Below are 19,703 nucleotides of genomic sequence, written 5' to 3' on the forward strand. Positions count from 1 at the left end.
GGTGGAACAGATTTGGCTGAAAGGCTGTGGATCCTCTTGCTGCCCCTCTTTCTGAGGTTCTTCTCTTCCTTCTTTCTCTTGCCCAGCAGGGCTCTGCTCTGGGCACTATCAAGGGCTATCTTTCTGCCCTTTCAGCCTTTCTAAGGCTGCCTGATCAACCTTCTTTGTTCAAGTCCCCTATTGTAAATCGATTTCTGAAGGGCATCACACACACATTCCCTCCTGTTCCGTTTGTGATGCCTCAGTGGGACTTGAACCTTGTTCTTTCGTTTCTGATGTGCGCTCCCTTTGAGCCACTTCACAACTGTCCTCTCCGTCTTCTTACATTGAAGACTGCCTTCCTGGTTGCCATCACCTCTGCCAGGAGAGTGAGTGAGCTCCAGGCTCTTTCTTGTACTCCTCCTTTCCTTTCTGTCCATCCGGACAAGGTTGTGTTGCGTACTAAGCCATCTTTCCTGCCCAAGGTTGTCACGGGCTTCCACATCGGGCAGTCTATCACCTTGCCCACCTTCTTTCCGCCACCGCATCCCTCTAAAGAGGAAGAGCGGCTCTACCGTCTGGACCCAAAACGTGCGCTCTCATTCTATTTGGATCGCACACGCCAGTTCCGGGTGGATGACCAACTCTTTGTTGGTTACGGGGGCGCTAAGAAGGGGAAAGCGGTGCACAAGAGGACCATCTCCCGGTGGATCATCTTGTGTATCCAGGCATGTTACTCCTTGGCTAAAAAGGAGCCCCCTGTTGGATTGCGGGCTCATTCCACCCGAGCCACGGCTACAACTGCCCTGGGCCGGGGAGTGCCCTTACAAGACATCTGTCAGGCAGCTACGTGGGCCTCGCTGCACACGTTTGCAAGACACTACTGCCTGGACAGCCAAGTCCGGAGGGATGGCTTCTTTGGCCGTTCTGTCCTCCAGGACTTTCTGGTGTGATTATTGGTTCGCAGGCCCACCACCGGGGTTGGTATTGCTGGGGTATCTATTCTAAGGTGAGGAATCTATCACTAACGTGTCTCTTTCAGATGCACAAGTTACTACTAGTGTAACGATATATCTGTAAGAGACATTAGTTAGTGATAGATTCCTTACCGACTCACCCATTCTCCCCGTTCTGCGAACCAATATCTAGGGTTAGGGTTATCCCCTTTCAGGGCCCTAGTTTCAATGGCACCAGTGTTGGTTTTGAACATGGCTCAGTGTTGGTTTTGAACATGGCTCAGCGCTTCTGGCGCGGAAAAGTTGTGTCTAAGAACTGAGGTCAGCACGCGGAGGCGGCGTCTAAGTACTCCGACGATGTCATCACGGCGCCGCCGACGGACGCGGAGCCGCAGACGACGCCTACCGACGCGCACGGGTACTGCTACGCAAAAAATTTACGGATCCAGTCTGACACCTGGGAAAAGTCTAAGGTAAGGAATCTATTCTAAGGTAAGGAATCTATCACTAACTAATGTCTCTTACAGATATATCGTTACACAAGTAGTAACTTGTGCGTTACTTTACAGATTACTGTGCACGTTACTTTTTAGAATTCTTTTTAAGAAACTTTTGCTAATCAGTGTGATATCCCTAGATTTCACACTGGGACATTTCTTAGTCAAAAGGTAAGTAATTCACGTTTAGTCCATTTGCAGTTTTTCAACTTTTTATACAAACTAAACTTGCAAAGAAAAGCAGTCAATGCAATCTTATAGAAGGAAATTAAGTTAATGGTTTGCAGGTAAGTACTTATTTTGAGGGAGCTTGGTATTCTCGGGTAAAAACCAGTGGTCCCCCGGGGTCGAGGATGCACTCTCATGACTCCCGCCGTGGCACTAGGTCGGCCGGGTGCAGAGTACTGAGGCCCAATGGTGGATAGGGGCCTCCTGTTGGGGGCAGCTCGCGAGCAGGCCACAAGGTTGTGGGAGCAAAGCTCCTGCACTTGGCAAAGATGGATCCAATTTAGCACACAAGGTGCACCCAAAGGGGCAGCCGGGTGCAGGGTGCTGTTTTGGCATTTGGTGCCCTGGTGTTTTCAGTGGGAGTTGCTGTTTTTTGGATTTTGAGTGCAGGCTCGGTCCAGGAAGACTTCAGCGAGAAACCAACAGCTGGGTAGGTAAGTCGGAGGTCTCGGGGACGTAGGTGCACATCTACAGAAAGCTGGCTCTGTATATACTATACCACAGTGAGGTATGGTGTGCACAGAGTCCAGTGGAACCCCAAAGGTAGACAGAGGTGAAATTAGATATAACCGTACTCTCTATTTGTGGTAGTGTGGTCGAGCAGTAAGGCAGTATCAGAGGACAGTGTTAAGCATTTGTTGTACACACTCAGGGCCAGATGTAGGTGGCCAATTACCGGTCGGTAACGGCCGAATTCGGCCGTTACCGACCGGTAATTGGATTTTGAGATGTAGGGCATGCATTTACAGAATCTGTATTTTACCGATTCTGTATTTACCGATTCGGTAAAATTACCGAATCGGTAAATACAGACTCGATAAAATACAGATTCTGTAAATGCAGATGTAGCTGGCACATGTCAGAGTGCCACTGGGCTTTAAGAATCGGTATTTTACCACCCAATCCAATTGGGTGGTAAAATACCGAATCCAGGTGTGCATGCACACCTGTGCCATGTGACACACAGACATGCCCTTAGGGCATGTCTGTGTGCCACATGGCGCACATGCCTATTTTTGGGGTGCCAGAGGGTGTCAAAGCGACACCCCCTGCACCCTTGCTAAAATCGGTATTTACCGATTCTGTAATTACAGAATCGGTATTGCCCATTGATTCCTATGGGCTGCAAGGCCCATACAAATCAATGGGCAATACCGAATCGTATTTACAGACTCGGTAAATACCGAATCGGTATTTACAGACTCGGTAAATACCGAATCTTAACGATTCTCTATTTACCGAATCTGAAATACCTACATCTCCCCCCCTCTATTTTACCACCTCTTAAATACCGATTCGGTATGAATCGGTATTTAAGAGGTGGTAAATTAAAATTACCTACATCTGGCCCTATGTCAGCAAATGAATTCACACACTCAAAGACTGAACTTCAGACCAATTTTTTTAGTATAAAAATATTCTTTTAGTTATTTTATTTTCTAGAACCAAGCAAGCCTGGCACAGGTAAGCAATAAATACTTTACAGTAGTAAATGCTGATTGTAATGCAGTTCATTTGCAATTGTAAATGTACTGTGGTTTGACTTACAGTATTGTTTCAGAGAAATGCAATCACTTGTAAATACAGTACGTAGACTTGAATGGGATTTTCAGTAAAATAGCAGGTAGGTTACTTTTGGATTACTTTTCTTACTCAGTGCTGTATGCCTGGATGCAGCACTGGGACATTTCCTGTAAACAGGCCGGGTGCAGGGTGCTGTTTCCAGGTCGGGTGCCCTGTTGTTTCCAATGGAGAACCTAGGGTTTGCAAAAGCATTGCAGGCAGGGAGACAAAGGACTTCTGGGTGTGACCACCACTTTGAGAGGTAAGTTGGGATGTTAGTGGTTGGTTAGGCCCCATCGTTTTGGCCACACAAGGCCATGGGGCGTCCTGTGCAGAGGTGGCTTTTGGGGTCGGATCTTCTTACCAGCTCCTGGTCGCGGTTAGGAGGGCCTTCTGGATTTAGGCTGCAGGCGTAAGTTGGAGCCTTGAGGCAGGTATGGTGTCGCCAGGCCTCGGTTTAGGATCGCCGGGGTGACCTCCTCGTGGTGTTTGCTCACTCGAGCTCGGGCAGTGGACGGCGAGTGCAGAGTGGGGCGGAGTCAGTGTTTCCGGCTGCTGCCAGAGGATGCAGCTGAACAAATCCGGCGTTCACAGAAGGAGTCTTTTGAAGTGAAGGCAGGCAGGTCCTCCTGGGTTTTTGAGGTTGCTGGCTGCAGGACACACCGTGATTTCGCATGAGCAGTTTCAAGGGGGAGACAGGCCTTTAAGGCTGGGGCCGAGTCAGTGGGCGTCTTCCTCTTGTTAGCTGCTGCACCGCTGTTCGGTCCTTCTACTTCTTTTCTTCATGTTTCTTGTCTGGATCTGAGAAGGAAGGTTCAGGGGTGCCCCTAAATACTAGATTTAGGGGCGTTACAGGTAGGTAAAAGGCAGAGACTAATGGGTCCCTTCCTTGGGGTGGGTGCATCCCCTATTATGCCATTCTCCAGTGGGAGGGGGGCATGGGCCTGTCCCTGGTTGGCTGAGTCCCCCCATCTTCAAGATGGCGGGGACTGAGAGTTGTGCTTCACCTCGCCTCCCCCACCTGAGGGGTGGAGTTGGCAGAGGTGGGCACACCTCTCTTCCTCACTTGTTTTTCTCGCCGGTTCTCCTGCCCAAAGTGGGGGTAAGAACCAGTGGGGACCAGTTGCTGAAAGCAGCAAGTGGCCTGGGGAAGTTCACAAAGGCGGCAAGCCTTTGAAGCTTTCCCTTCGTGAACCCTGAACATCCTTGGGGAGGAGGCTTGACACCTCGTCCCAGAATGTGCATTTTTTCAGACCCCAGAGAGCAGTAGGCTCTTGACCCAGGGGTCTAGAAAAATGTCTGGTCGTAGCAGCTGAAAGCGCATCCACTCAGCCTGGACACTAGTGGTAGGTTAGTTTTCAGGGGGCATCTCTAAGAAGCCCTCTGTGTGGATTTTTTTATCAAATCCCACACTGGCATCAGTGTGGGTTTAATGTGCCTAGAAGGTTGGTAACAAACTTCTCAGTTTACAGTGTAGCCATTATGCTGCTGCGCAGTTCGTAATGACAAACTCCGAGCACCATATACTCTTAATGACAGAACTGCACTTACAATGACTAAGACACTGTACGGGTACAGGGCTCATGCACCTGTACCCTCACCACTGGTATAGTGCAGCTAGAGGGGTGACTGATCTATGCCAGGGCAGTGGTTTGGAGGCATGGCACACAGAGGTGCGATGGCACACAGATGTGTGTGCCATCTCGACTCTTCACTTTGTTCTGCACCAAAACACGCAGCCTGCAAAGGGGGGGTGTGTGTGTGTGTGTGTGTGTGTGTGTGTGTGTGTGTGTGTGTGTGTATATATATATATATATATATATATATATATATATATATATATATATAGGGTCTCTAAGGGTGGCACCATAAGTGCTGCAGCACGTAGAGGTCTTCCCTGGTTACAGTGCCCTGGGTACCTGTGGTACCATTTACCAGAGGCTGACCCGTGGCCAGAGATGCCAATTGGGTTAGTTTTGGAGAAAGAAAATGGGCCCCTGGGAACCTGATTGGCAGGGACCCAGGTCACATCAAGTGAAAGTGCATCAGTAGTCTGGCAAAAAGTGGGGGCTTACTGCAACAGAAACCCACTTTCCTACACTTCTTTCGTCTATCTTTTTCATAGGTTGCGGGTATGTCTGCTAGGTTCAGGGCTGCCCCATAAATACTGTATTTAGGGTGCGTTTTAGAGGCCTCAAGGTCACTAGCGAATGGGCTACTGACCTTATGGAGACTACACTCTTAGTGTGTTCACCTCACGTGGGTAGTGGGCATAAACCCTAATCCTGATTGGAGAGTGCATGCCATCTGGAAGATGGCGTGCCATCTGCAAGATGGCGGGCACTGAAGACTGGGCTTCACTGCGCCTCCCTACCTGAGGGGGGGGGGGGGGTTGGCAGAGGTGGGCACACCGTCTGGACTGTGCTAATTTTTCCTGCCTGTCTTTCCGTCGAAAAGAAATGGAGACAGGAAGGGGACCTGCTCCTGATAGCATAGGACGCTTGGGGTCGCATTACAAAGGTGGCAAGGCCTTTGAAGCTCCCCTGCCACAGATGGCTTTTCCTGGCCTGGGGGAGGTGAGACCACCTCTGCCCAGGAAAGGCGTTAATTCTGGGCTCAGGGAGTGAAGGCTCCTAACCCCAGGGGTCCAGAAATATGTCTTGCGGTGGCAGGCTGGTGTTTATAGTCAGCGAACCCACCAGAGGCTGGTCGTTTTTCAGGGGGCATCTCTAAGATGTCCTCTGAATGCATTGTATAAGAAATCCCACACTGGCATCAGTGTGTGTTTATTATACTGAGATGTTTGAGACCATATGCTCTTTTTGGATTTACTGCATTTACAATGTCCAAGAATGGGCTTAGACAATGTAGGGGTATAGGCCTCATGCACCTGTACCATCACCAGTGGCATAGTGGACCCAGGTAGAGGGGTGGCTGACCAACCAGTGGGTTGTAGGCATGGGCAACAGGGATGTGTGCCTTGTCGTCTCTTCACTTTTCTCTGCACCAAGACACGCAGCCTGCAATGGCAGTGTGTGTGTGTCAAGGTACAGGACCTCTAAGGGTGGTACAATATGTGCTGCAGGCCTGAGCGGCCTTCCCTGGCCACAGTGCCCTGGTACCCATGGTACCTTTTACAAGGGACTTGCATGTGGCCAGGGAGGTGCCAATTGGCTGTACAAAGATACAGCTTTGGGAAAGAACACAGCCCCTGGGAGCCTGATTAGCAGGGACCCAGGGCACACCAAGTCAAAGTGCATCAGAAATCTGTTAAAAAGTGTGGGGGGGGATTACTGCAGCAGGAACCCAGCTTCCTACACACACTATTACAAATAGAGAGCAATGTACTATCTACTTTTACCTCTGCCTTCCTTTGGTGTTCCACTGGACTCAGGTCAAACTATACCTTACTTTGGTATAGGATATGCATGCCAGCTACCTACAAGTCATAATTTGTCATACCTAGTCCTCTAGGAAGTGCTGCTAGCTGCTTCTCTGGTCTTGTTAGTAATTCCCACTTTTGTAGTGTGAATCTTTTCTGGATACACTATGGTGTGCATTATTCCGCCATCTAGTGGTTGGGTCCGGAATTGTAGTTTTTATCCAGTATTGGGGTATCTTTCATAGATTCACATGCCTGAATCATTCCCGGCGCCGAGGCGGGATTCCCACGGTAATAATACATTCAAAAGCAGTTCCTTAGTAAGAAACTGTAGTAGGCTGATAAGACAATAGGCCCAAAAGGCCCAAAGCTTAGTAGCCTATCTACCTCATTGTATGAAAAGAACCGAAAAACAGTTCCAACCAATCAGATACCAGCACCCTCTAGAACCTTCCCAGCAGAGGCAGTTCTCAGATTTTCACCGCGCGTCGTGTGGAAGGGAGTCTCCCTGAGTGCCTACTCAGTTTCTTCTTTTTCTCTTCAGAATGTCTGAAAAGAAAGCTCTCTTCAAAGCTTGCAGTACCTGTGATAAAAAAGAGGGTCCATGTAGATGATCAGTATAAAGACTGCATCTACTGTCTACATCCTAACCATGTTGTTTAGGATTGTAGGATTTATCGAACCTTCCCTGCCAAAACCATCCGGGACAGGGAGGCAAGGGTTCTTTCATGGCTCAAATCCTCTTCTACAGATGAGGAGGACAGAGCCGCTACTTCCAGCAAAAATCCTCTCATAGAGCTTCAGAGCACACAAGGGGGTTGTCTTCTCCTCCTTCTGGTTCACCTTTATCTCCGCCATCATAGTCTTCCAAATCTTCAGCTACAAACACGGCGAGTAAAGTCCAGAGCAAGACTCTTTCTCTGGTGTCTCCTCACACAGTTTCTTTGACCTCTTCTACTTCAAGTACTTCATCTACGGTCTGTACAAGAGCTATAACTTCTCCTATTGCGTCTTTTCAAAAATTTCTACTACAATGAAGTCTTCTGTTATGTCAGATGTCCTCGGGATCGTTTTGATGTATTATGTTCCACCTCTAAATCCAGCCACTGTCTGGTTGCCGTAATGGCACAGTACAATGGAAAGATTAAGTGGGGGAGTAAGGTGATTGGGAAAAGGGGAAGGAAAGGAAGGGGACAGCAGGGAGGGAGATCTGGAAAACACAAAGAGAACGTGTTAGAACTGGGGGTCTCTAGTTGGCAGAGGTAGGTACCACTGTCCAAATAGGGACCCTTGCTTCTAGTCAGGGCAAGGAGATAACCCTCTGAGATAACCCCTGCTCATCCTCTAGGTAGCTTGGCACGAGCAGTCTAGGCTAACCTGAGGCAATGCGTAAAGTATTTGTACCAACACTCACAGTAACACAGTGAAAACACCACCAACTGACTCCACAACAGTTTAGAAAAATAAAGGTATTTAATCTAAACTACACAAGACCAAAACGACAAAAATCCAACATACACAGTTCAAGAATATGGTTTCAAAAGAGTTCTTAAGGTTTGCGATAGAATTCTCTAGGTTGCGATAGAATTCTCTACAGATGCGTAAAAAGTTCACAGTTGCATCACGTTTACTCACAGTACATTTTAGTTGCAACAAAGTTCCAAAAGCAGAAGCTGGTGCGGTGGAAAACAAGCGATGCGTTGCTCCTGAGACCCTGGGGAGGCGTTTGCGACAGCCCCGCTGCAGCAGCGGGCGTGTTGCGACGAATCCGGTCTGTATGGGGAGGAAGGCCACTTGTATGGATTCCGGTGCGTAGGTTCCGTAGGAAGTCTGTTCTCGCAAAGGCACGATGCGACGATCTCGTAGGGGCAGCGACGATCTCCGGGGCGACGATGCGTGGTTCAGCGGTGATCCTCTCTCTCGCAGCTCCTCGATGCGATGGTTCTGCGACGATGCTCGTAGCGACGTGATGCGGTCCGCAAGCAAGCGGTGCGGCGATCTCACCCAGCGACGACAGGCTCTGCGACGACACTCGCAGCGATGTTCGACTTTCCCGCACCGGTCTGGTGCGTCCCGCAAACGAAGGATGCGACGGACGATCTCGACCTTCGTAGCGGCGGGAAACTTCTCGCACTGTCGGGGATGCACTCCGCATGCGAGCGATGCGACACTTTTCGATTGCAAAAGTCTCTCAAGCTTAGTTTCAAGCTTCCCAGCACAGGTACAGCTTCCAGAGGCCCCACAACTGGATCAAGCACTCTAGGAAGGACAGAACTCTCTCAGCAGAGTTCAGGGAAGCTGGGGGTGAAGTCATTTTGTTCCTGGGACTTCAGAACAGGGAGCCAGCTCTACTCAGGCCCTTGGAGATTCCTTCAAGACAGGGGACACAGCTCACCAGCAAAGTCCTTCCCCTCTCCTTGGCAGCAAAACAACAGGTCAGTCCAGCAGAGCAACAGCAGGACAGTCTTCCTTCTTCAGTTTCAGCTTTCTCCTTGGCAGAGGTTCCTTCTTGATTCCAGGATGATCTAATTTTCTGTTGTCAGGGGTCCTGTACTTATACCCCTAAAGTCTTTTTTCTCTCTGTGCATGTGGGCCCTGAGCCCGGTCTGAACCAGTTCTGGGTGTTTCCTGAGTACTTTGTTTTGCTGGCTTCTTCTTTCCTTTCAGAGTGAGGGGCAGGGTCGTCAGCCGCCCAGCAGGCGGTGGAGCCAGCATTGTGGAAGGCAGGCACAGCCCTATTCAGGCCCAGGTGCTAACTGCTCCCACCACTCCAGTTGCAAATGCAGTCATTCAGCCTAGGGCTGACTCAGCCAGCCTCCTGGGGAATCCCCAGCCCCTGTCACTCTCAAACCAGACAGTCATTACACAAACAGGCCAAGGCACACAGAAGGGTCAGACAAGAGAACAGCAACTTTCTAAAAGTGCTGTTCTCAAACACAGGATTTAAAAACAACCTTTCCTAAAAGATGTGTTATTAAATTCTGAGTTCAGGGATACTAGATACTTATGTCCTATCTTGTTCCTATGGGAAGAAATGCTGTTAACCACTGTAGCAAGCATCCCCCATGTTAATCTATGGAGCAAGATAGCCTTACAATAGTGAAAAACGAAAATGGCTGCCATTCACTATCAGAGCATGTCACCTGCACTAGTACATGCTCTACCTTTTACATACACTGCACCCTGCCCAGGGGGTACCTTGGGCCTTCCATAGAGGTGACTGATGTGCACAAAAAGGGAAGGGTAGGCCTGGTCAGTGGGGACACTGACCAGGAGGACATGGCAGTTTCTAAACTGCACATAGGCACTGCAGTGGCAGGCCTGAGACACCATTTTAGAGCTACTCCTGTGGGTGGCACAATCAGTGCTGCAGGCCCACTAGTAGCATTTGTCATCACCCGCCCTGGCACACCCAGTGCACTTTACTAGGGACTTCATGGTGATACAAATATGCCAAACATGTATCCAATCAGAATAACGCTTTACATATGGAGGACTTACACTCTGGCACTGATCAGCAGTGGCAGAGTGTCCAAAGCATATAAACCAGCAAAAATGAAATCCAGCACAGTATCAAAAATACAGGAGGTAGAGGCAAAAAGATAGGGGGAAACCACGCCAAAGATGCCAGGTCTACCACGTGTCCCCTCCAGCTGAAAGTGGGGAGAACTACCCACCCTCTTGGGAGTTCTCTTCACTAAGGCGGAAAAATCTGGACAGACCATCAGCGTTGGCGTGTTCTGAACCAGGGCGGTGTTCCACCGTAAAGTCCATTCCCCTTAGGGAGATGGACCACCTCAACAGTTTTGGGTTCTCACCCCTCATTTGCATTAACCATCTGAGGGGTCTGTGGTCGGTCTGAACACGGAAGTGAGTCTCAAACAGGTAGGGCCTCAACTTTTTCAGAGCCCAGACCACAGCAAATGCTTCTCTCTCAATCACACTCCACCTCTGTTCCCTGGGGAGTAGCCTCCTACTAATGAAAGCTACTGGCTGGTCTCCATCATTCTCCTCAGTGACTTGTGAGAGTACTGCTCCCACACCATGCTCTGAAGTGTCTGTCTGTACTATGAACTCACTGGAAAAGTCAGGTGCCTTGAGCACCGGTGCTGTGCACATTGCAGTTTTCAGGGCATCAAAAGCAGTTTGGCAGGCGTCAGTCCAGTTAACTCTTTTGGGAAACTTCTTGGAAGTGAGTTCTGTCAAGGGGGCGACAATCGTGCCATATCCCTTGACAAACCGTCTGTAATACCCGGTGAGTCCTAAAAAGGCTCTCACCTCTGTCTGGGTCTTGGGGGGCTCCCAAGCCAGAATGGTATCAATCTTTGCCTGTAAGGGCGCCACCTGGCCGCTCCCTACCTGGTGTCCCAAATACACCACAGATCCCTGCCCTATCTGGCACTTGCTGGCCTTGATATTGATGCCTACCCTTTGCAGAGCCTTCAACACTTCACAGAGGTGTTGCAAGTGTTCTTCCCACGTGGAGCTGAACACCGCAATGTCATCCAGGTATGCGGCGCTGAATTCCTCCAGCCCGGACAGTACCTGGTTAACCAGTCTCTGGAATGTGGCAGGGGCATTTTTCAACCCAAAGGACATGACTCGGAACTGGAAGTGCCCCTCTGGCGTTGAAAATGCTGACCTCTCTTTGGCCCCATCAGTTAAGGCAATCTGCCAGTACCCAAAAGTCAAATCAAAGGTACTGAGGTACTTGGCAGCTCCCAACCGATCCACAAGCTCATGAGCTCTGGGGATGGGGTGTGCGTCAGTCTTCGTGACCCCATTGAGCCCACGGTAGTCCACGCAAAACCGGAGTTCTGGAGGGCCACCGGACGTAGCAGCTTTCTTGGGCACCAAGACCACTGGGCTAGCCCAGGGGCTGCTGGAGGGCTCAATCACCCCTAGCGCCAACATCTTGGAAACCTCTTCCTTGATGTTGGCCCTGACCTTGTCAGCTACCCTGTAAAATTTTTGTTTCACAGGCAGACTGTCTCCAGTGTCCACATCATGGACGCACCAGTTGGTGACTCCTGGGGTCAGGGAGAACAGGGAGGAGAACTGACCCAACACTTGGCGACAGTCACTCTGCTGTTCTGGGGTCAGGGTGAGCGAGAGGACCACACCATCCACTGACCCATCTTGCTCCTTAACTGCCAGGAGGTCAGGGAGAGGATCACTATCCTCTTCCATTCCTGCATCTGTAGCCATGAGCATAGTCACTTCAGACCTCTCAAAGTGTGGTTTGAGGCGGTTCACATGCAACACTCTCCGGGGCTGCCTGGGAGTCCTCAGGTTAACCAGGTAGGTTACCTCACTCTTCCTTTCCACCACCTCATATGGCCCAGTCCACTTGTCTTGGAGCCCACAAGGCTCCACTGGCGCCATCACCCACACTTTCTGCCCAGGTTGAAATTCGACCAGAGTGGTATTCTGGTCGTACCATCTTTTCATTTCTTCCTGGCTTGCTTCCAGGTTCGCCTGAGCGATCTTCCTGAAGCGTTGTGTCTGGTTGCGGATGGCCAGCACATAGCTGAACACATCCTGGGGGGGTTTCCCACGGGACTTTTCCCAACCCTCCTTCACCAGTGAGAGAGGTCCTCTAACAGGGTGGCCATACAGGAGTTCAAAGGGACTGAACGTTAAGGACTTCTGAGGCACCTCCCTGTAGGCAAACAACAAGCATGGTAATAAGACGTCCCACTTCTGTCTCATGGGCTCCGCTAGGCCCATAATCATACCTTTCAGGGTCCGGTTGAACCTTTCAACCAACCCATTTCCTTGAGGGTGGTAAGGAGTGGTGAACTTATAAGTTACCCCACACTCCTCCCACAGAGACTTCATGTACTTAGAGATGAAGTTGGTACCCCGGTCGGAGACCACCTCTCTGGAGAACCCCACACGGGAAAAGATCCCCATCAATGCACGGCCCACCACGGGTGCTGGGATTGTCCTGAGAGGGACTGCTTCCGGGTACCGGGTGGCATGGTCCACCAAGACCAGGATGAACCTGTTGCCTAAGGCTGTCTTGGGGTCCAGGGGCCCTACTATGTCTATGCCAACCCGCTCGAAAGGGGTGCTCACCACTGGGAAGGGTTGGAGGGGTGCCTTCAACTTCATTCCAGTCTTGCCACTGGCTTGACAGGTTTGGCAAGATCTGCAAAAGGAACCAACGTGCTTTCTCATCTGGGGCCAGTGGAAGTGGGTGACAAGCCGGTTCAGGGTCTTGTCTTGCCCCAGATGTCCTGCAAGAGGCACGTCATGAGCCAGACCCATTAGGAAGTTTCTGAAGCGCTGGGGTACCACCAGCACACGGGCTGCACCGGGCTCAGCAAACTTAGGCTCTCTATATAGTAGGTCATCTTCCCAGTAGATAAAGTGATCTCTGGCTGCTCCACCTGCTGCCTGATCCACAGCCTGTTGCCGCAGACCAATGAGGGAAGGGCATTCTTTCTGCGCCTGGCAGAATTCCTCCCTGGAGGGACCACCTTACTGCTGCCAATGAGTCAGCTCGGGTAGGTCTCCCAGTTCGGCCACCTGTTCCCCTGTAGGTTCCAGGGCATCCCCCTCAGGTTCTGCTTCCTCCTGGACCGTGGGAACGGCTGGGTCTGGTTTCCCGCACCCTCTGCCTCTTCCTCTCCTGGCAGGTCTCTGAGCCACTGTTTCAGGCTCCAGTTCTGCTGAATCACCCTTTCTGGTTGCCATAGCACGCGTGGTCACACAGATCCACGCAGGCAGACCCAACATTTCCAAATGAGTTCGGTGTTCTACATCCATGGAGAACTCTCCAGGTCGTTACCTAACAGACAGTCTACAGGCAAGGCATCACTGACAACTACTTCCAAAAGACCAGAGACTCCCCCCCCCCCCCCCCCATTCAAAGGGAACACGCGCCAGCTTGCAGAGGCGCACTGAGCTGTCAGCTGCCTCTACAGGGCGGAGTACACCAGGGATGATTTGCTCCTCAGACACCCACTGACACCTCACGGATGTGACGCTGGCTCCTGTGTCTCTCAGAGCCTCAATCTCCTTCCCATTGATGGTCACCTTCTGCCCATATTTCTTAGTGTTAGAGGGCAGTAAGGTTTCCTGGACCATCTCTTGGTCTCCTAGAGAGACAAGGGTCATAACTGCTAGCTCCCCCAGTCACTAGAAACCAAATCCCCTCCCAAAGCTACACTAGCTAACGCTGGGGCGGGAGCACCAGTGGGTGCTGGCTTCTTCTTGGGACAGCTTGGAGCGATGTGGCCCACCTCATTGCAGTGATAGCAGGTAGGGGGACCCTGGTTAGTTCTCCTGTCTCTATTGTCCCGCCTGCCCTTAGGGGGCCATGGCTGTATAGGTTTGGGGGGTTGGGAATCCTTTCCCTGGGAACTATTTTGGGGCCCTTGTGAGAACTCCCTTTGGTTACCCTTGTCCCCCCCACTCTTCTGCTGGGGACCCTGCCCACCTTTGGCTGTGGTACCCACAATTCCTCTGTGGACCCTGGTACTGGTCCAGCGGTCCGCCTCCTTAGCAAGTTCAATGGGGTCTGTCAGCTTGCTGTCTAAAAGATGCTGGCGCAGCTCTGGAACACAAAGACTACTCAAGTGCTCCCAACTGATTAAATGCAACAACCCCTTAAAATCAGTTACTTTACTGCCCTTCATCCAACCTTCCAGTGCACCTGAGTACTGATTCACACATTCCATCCAAGTCTCAGACTCTCTCTTCTTGGAGTTTCTAAACTGCAGTCTATACTGCTCTGGAGTAAGGCCATACCTGAGACAAAAGGCCTCCTTCATATTGGGGTAGGTCATGGCACCTGCCAACTCTAAGGGCTCTAGAGCACTCCTCCCAGAAGCCTCAAAATGTTTCCACAGGCCCGCCCCCCAATGCTGATGAGGCACACCATTCATCTTCAATGCAATTTCATACGAAGTGAACCAGGCATATATATCCTCACTCCTATGGTAATTCTGTACCAGGTATTTGGGAATATATACTTTACCCCCATGCACCGGCTGCGCGCTGCCACCATTTGAACTGGCATCCACCTCCTTGGCTTTAAGATCCAGTTCTCTCATGCTCAACTCATGAGCCAAAAGCTATTTCTTTTCCTCCAAGGCGCGGGCACTTTTGCTCTCCTCCGCCGCCTTTTCTCTCTCTTTATCCATTTCCAATTGCTTCATTTTCATTTTCAGAACTTCCAACTCATATTCTCTTACTCTCTGATTTTCTTGTAACTCTTCTGGGGAGAGGCCCCTGCTGGAATGGTTACTGCCAGCTCCTGCACCTACTCTGCCCACTGGCAGATCTGTGACTTGAAAACTGTTTTCTCCATTCACATTATCATTTCCTTCTTGTGCCTCCCAATGGGCCTTCAAGATTCTTTGCAGCTCAGCCTTCCTGTAGTTGCTCTTTATGGAGCACTCAAACTGGTTTCAGAATTCCTGAAGCTGTGTAACTTGGTAAGAATACAGATCCTCAATGCGAAATTCTAATTCTGCTTCCTTACTGGGTGCCTTCCCATTCAAAGACATGATGTTTTAGAAGAGTTACTCAAAAATAGAATCAAAAATCAAAAACCAGTAGTATGCGGCGGCGTAGTAGTCTGCACTCACTAGTGATGTACACCAATTACTGTGGGTCAAGTACAAATACAAGTTCAAATCCCACCGCCTGACCACCAATGTTAGAACTGGGGGTCTCTAGTTGGCAGAGGTAGGTACCACTGTCCAAATAGGGACCCTTGCTTCTAGTCAGGGCAAGGAGATAACCTTCTGAGATAACCCCTGCTCACCCTCTAGGTAGCTTGGCACGAGCAGTCTAGGCTAACCAGAGGCAATGCGTAAAGTATTTGTACCAACACTCACAGTAACACAGTGAAAACACCACAAACTGACTCCACAACAGTTTAGAAAAATAAAGGTATTTAATCTAAACTACACAAGACCAAAACGACAAAAATCCAACATGCACAGTTCAAGAATATGGTTTCAAAAGAGTTCTTAAGGTTTGCAATAGAATTCTCTAGGTTGCGATAGAATTCTCTACAGATGCGTGAAAAGTTCACAGTTGCGTCACGTTTACTCACAGTACCTTTTAGTTGCAACAAAGTCCAAAAGCAGAAGCTGGTGCGGTGGAAAACAAGCGATGCGTTGCTCCTGAGACCCTGGGGAGGCGTTTGCGACAACCCCGCTGCAGCAGCGGGCGTGTTGCGACAAATCCGGTCTGTATGGGGAGGAAGGCCACTTGTATGGATTCCGGTGCGTAGGTTCCGTAGGAAGTCTGTTCTAGCAAAGGTACGATGTGACGATCTCGTAGGGGCTGCGACGATCTCCGGGGCGACGATGCGCGGTCCAGCGGTGATCCTCTCTCTCGCAGCTCCTCGATGCGATGGTTCTGCGACGATGCTCGCACCGACGTGATGTGGTCCGCAAGCAAGCGGTGCGGCGATCTCACCCAGCGACGACAGGCTCTGCGACGACACTCGCAGCGATGTTCGACTTTCCCGCACCGGCCTGGTGCGTCCCGCAAACGAAGGATGCGACGGCTCTGGCAGCGGCGTCACGCGCTGCGACGATCTCGACCTTCGTAGCGGCGGGAAACTTCTCGCACTGTCGGGGATGCGCTCCGCAAGCGAGCGATGCGACACTTTTCGATTGCAAAAGTCTCTCAAGCTTAGTTTCAAGCGTCCCAGCACAGGTACAACTTCCAGAGGCCCCACAACTGGATCAAGCACTCTAGGAAGGACAGAACTCTCTCAGCAGAGTTCAGGTAAGCTGGGGGTGAAGTCCTTTTGTTACTGGTACTTCAGAACAGGGAGCCAGCTCTACTCAGGCCCTTGGAGATTCCTTCAAGACAGGGGACACAGCTCAATAGCAAAGTCCTTCCCCTCTCCTTGGCAGCAAAACAACAGGTCAGTCCAGCAGAGCAACAGCAGGACAGTCTTCCTTCTTCAGTTTCAGCTTTCTCCTTGGCAGAGGTTCCTTCTTGATTCCAGGATGATCTAATTTTCTGTTGTCAGGGGTCCTGTACTTATACCCCTAAAGTCTTTGTTCTCTCTGTGCATGTGGGCCCTGAGCCCGGCCTGAACCAGTTCTGGGTGTTTCCTGAGTACTTTGTTTTGCTGGCTTCTTCTTTCCTTTCAGAGTGAGGGGCAGGGTCGTCAGCCGCCCAGCAGGAGGCGGAGCCAGCATTGTGGAAGGCAGGCACAGCCCTATTCAGGCCCAGGTGCTAACTCCTCCCACCACTCCAGTTGCAAATGCAGTCATTCAGCCTAGGGCTGACTCAGCCAGCCTCCTGGGGAATCCCCAGCCCCTGTCACTCTCAAACCAGACAGTCAATACACAAACAGGCCAAGGCACACAGAAGGGTCAGACAAGAGAACAGCAACTTTCTAAAAGTGCTGTTCTCAAACACAGGATTTAAAAACAACCTTTCCTAAAAGATGTGTTATTAAATTCTGAGTTCAGGGATAATAGATACTTATGTCCTATCTTGTTCCTATGGGAAGAAATGCTGTTAACCACTGTAGCCAGCATCCCCCATGTTAATCTATGGAGCAAGATAGCCTTACAACAGTGAAAAACGAAAATGGCTGCCATTCACTATCAGAGCATGTCACCTGCACTAGTACATGCTCTACCTTTTACATACACTGCACCCTGCCCAGCGGGGTACCTTGGGCCTTCCATAGGGGTGACTGATATGCACAAAAAGGGAAGGGAAGGCCTGGTCAGTGGGGACCCTGACCAGGAGGACATGGCAGTTTCTAAACTGCACATAGGCACTGCAGTGGCAGGCCTGAGACACCATTTTAGAGCTACTCCTGTGGGTGGCACAATCAGTGCTGCAGGCCCACTAGTAGCATTTGTCATCACCCGCCCTGGCACACCCAGTGCACTTTACTAGGGACTTCATGGTGTTACAAATATGCCAAACATGTATCCAATCAGAATAACGCTTTACATATGGAGGACTTACACTCTGGCACTGATCAGCAGTGGCAGAGTGTCCAAAGCATATAAACCAGCAAAAATGAAATCCAGCACAGCATCAAAAATACAGGAGGTAGAGGCAAAAAGATAGGGGGAAACCACGCCAAAGATGCCAGGTCTAACACGTGTCCCCTCCAGCTGAAAGTGGGGAGAACTACCCACCCTCTTGGGAGTTCTCTTCACTAAGGCGGAAAAATCTGGACAGACCATCAGCGTTGGCGTGTTCTGAACCAGGGCGGTGTTCCACCGTAAAGTCCATTCCCCTTAGGGAGATGGACCACCTCAACAGTTTTGGGTTCTCACCCCTCATTTGCATTAACCATCTGAGGGGTCTGTGGTCGGTCTGAACACGGAAGTGAGTCCCAAACAGGTAGGACCTCAACTTTTTCAGAGCCCAGACCACAGCAAATGCTTCTCTCCCAATCGCACTCCACCTCTGTTCCCTGGGGAGTAGCCTCCTACTAAGGAAAGCTACTGGCTGGTCTCCATTCTCCTCAGTGACTTCTGAGAGTACTGCTCCCACACCATGCTCTGAAGTGTCTGTCTGTACTATGAACTCACTGAAAAAGTCAGGTGCCTTGAGCACCGGTGCTGTGCACATTGCAGTTTTCAGGGCATCAAAAGCAGTTTGGCAGGCGTCAGTCCAGTTAACTCTTTTGGGAAACTTCTTGGAAGTGAGTTCTGTCAAGGGGGCGACAATGGTGCCATATCCCTTGACAAACCGTCTGTAATACCCGGTGAGTCCTAAAAAGGCTCTCACCTCTGTCTGGGTCTTGGGGGGCTCCCAAGCCAGAATGGTATCAATCTTTGCCTGTAGGGGCGCCACCTGGCCGCTCCCTACCTGGTGTCCCAAATACACCACAGATCCCTGCCCTATCTGGCACTTGCTGGCCTTGATAGTGAGGCCTACCCTTTGCAGAGCCTTCAACACTTCACAGAGGTGTTGCAAGTGTTCTTCCCACGTGGAGCTGAACACCGCAATGTCATCCAGGTATGCGGCGCTGAATTCCTCCAGCCCGGACAGTACCTGGTTAACCAGTCTCTGGAATGTGGCAGGGGCATTTTTCAACCCAAAGGGCATGACTCGGAACTGGAAGTGCCCCTCTGGCGTTGAAAATGCTGACCTCTCTTTGGCCCCATCAGTTAAGGCAATCTGCCAGTACCCAAAAGTCAAATCAAAGGTACTGAGGTACTTGGCAGCTCCCAACCGATCCACGAGCTCATGAGCTCTGGGGATGGGGTGTGCGTCAGTCTTCGTGACCCCATTGAGCCCACGGTAGTCCATGCGAAACCGGAGTTCTGAAGGGCCACCGGACGTAGCAGCTTTCTTGGGCACCAAGACCACTGGGCTAGCCCAGGGCCTGCTGGAGGGCTCAATCACCCCTAGCGCCAACATCTTGGAAACCTCTTCCTTGATGTTGGCCCTGACCTTGTTAGCTACCCTGTAAAATTTTTGTTTCACAGGCAGACTGTCTCCAGTGTCCACATCATGGACACACCAGTTGGTGACTCCTGGGGTCAGGGAGAACAGGGAGGAGAACTGACCCAACACTTGGCGACAGTCACTCTGCTGTTCCGGGGTCAGGGTGGGCGAGAGGACCACACCATCCACTGACCCATCTTGCTCCTTAACTACCAGGAGGTCAGGGAGAGGATCACTATCCTCTTCCATTCCTGCATCTGTAGCCATGAGCATAGTCACTTCAGACCTCTCAAAGTGTGGTTTGAGGCGGTTCACATGCAACACTCTCAGGGGCTGCCTGGGAGTCCTCAGGTTAACCAGGTAGGTTACCTCACTCTTCCTTTCCACCACCTCATATGGCCCAGTCCACTTGTCTTGGAGCGCACAAGGCTCCACTGGCGCCATCACCCACACTTTCTGCCCAGGTTGAAATTCGACCAGAGTGGTATTCTGGTCGTACCATCTTTTCATTTCTTCCTGGCTTGCTTCCAGGTTCGCCTGAGCGATCTTCCTGAAGCGTTGTGTCTGGTTGCGGATGGCCAGCACATAGCTGAACACATCCTGGGGGGTTTCCCACGGGACTTTTCCCAACCCTCCTTCACCAGTGAGAGAGGTCCTCTAACAGGGTGGCCATACAGGAGTTCAAAGGGACTGAAC

General features: G+C 50.8%; 1 protein-coding gene across 1 annotated transcript in view; it reads left to right on the forward strand.

Annotated features, from left to right (window-relative positions):
* LOC144781602 (nuclear RNA export factor 1-like) overlaps positions 1–19,703 on the forward strand; it is a 954,052-nt gene that overhangs the window by 604,938 nt on the left and 329,411 nt on the right. The window lies entirely within an intron of this gene.

This window comes from Lissotriton helveticus, chromosome 9 (genome assembly GCF_964261635.1).
Source record: "Lissotriton helveticus chromosome 9, aLisHel1.1, whole genome shotgun sequence".
Lineage (NCBI taxonomy): Eukaryota > Metazoa > Chordata > Amphibia > Caudata > Salamandridae > Lissotriton > Lissotriton helveticus.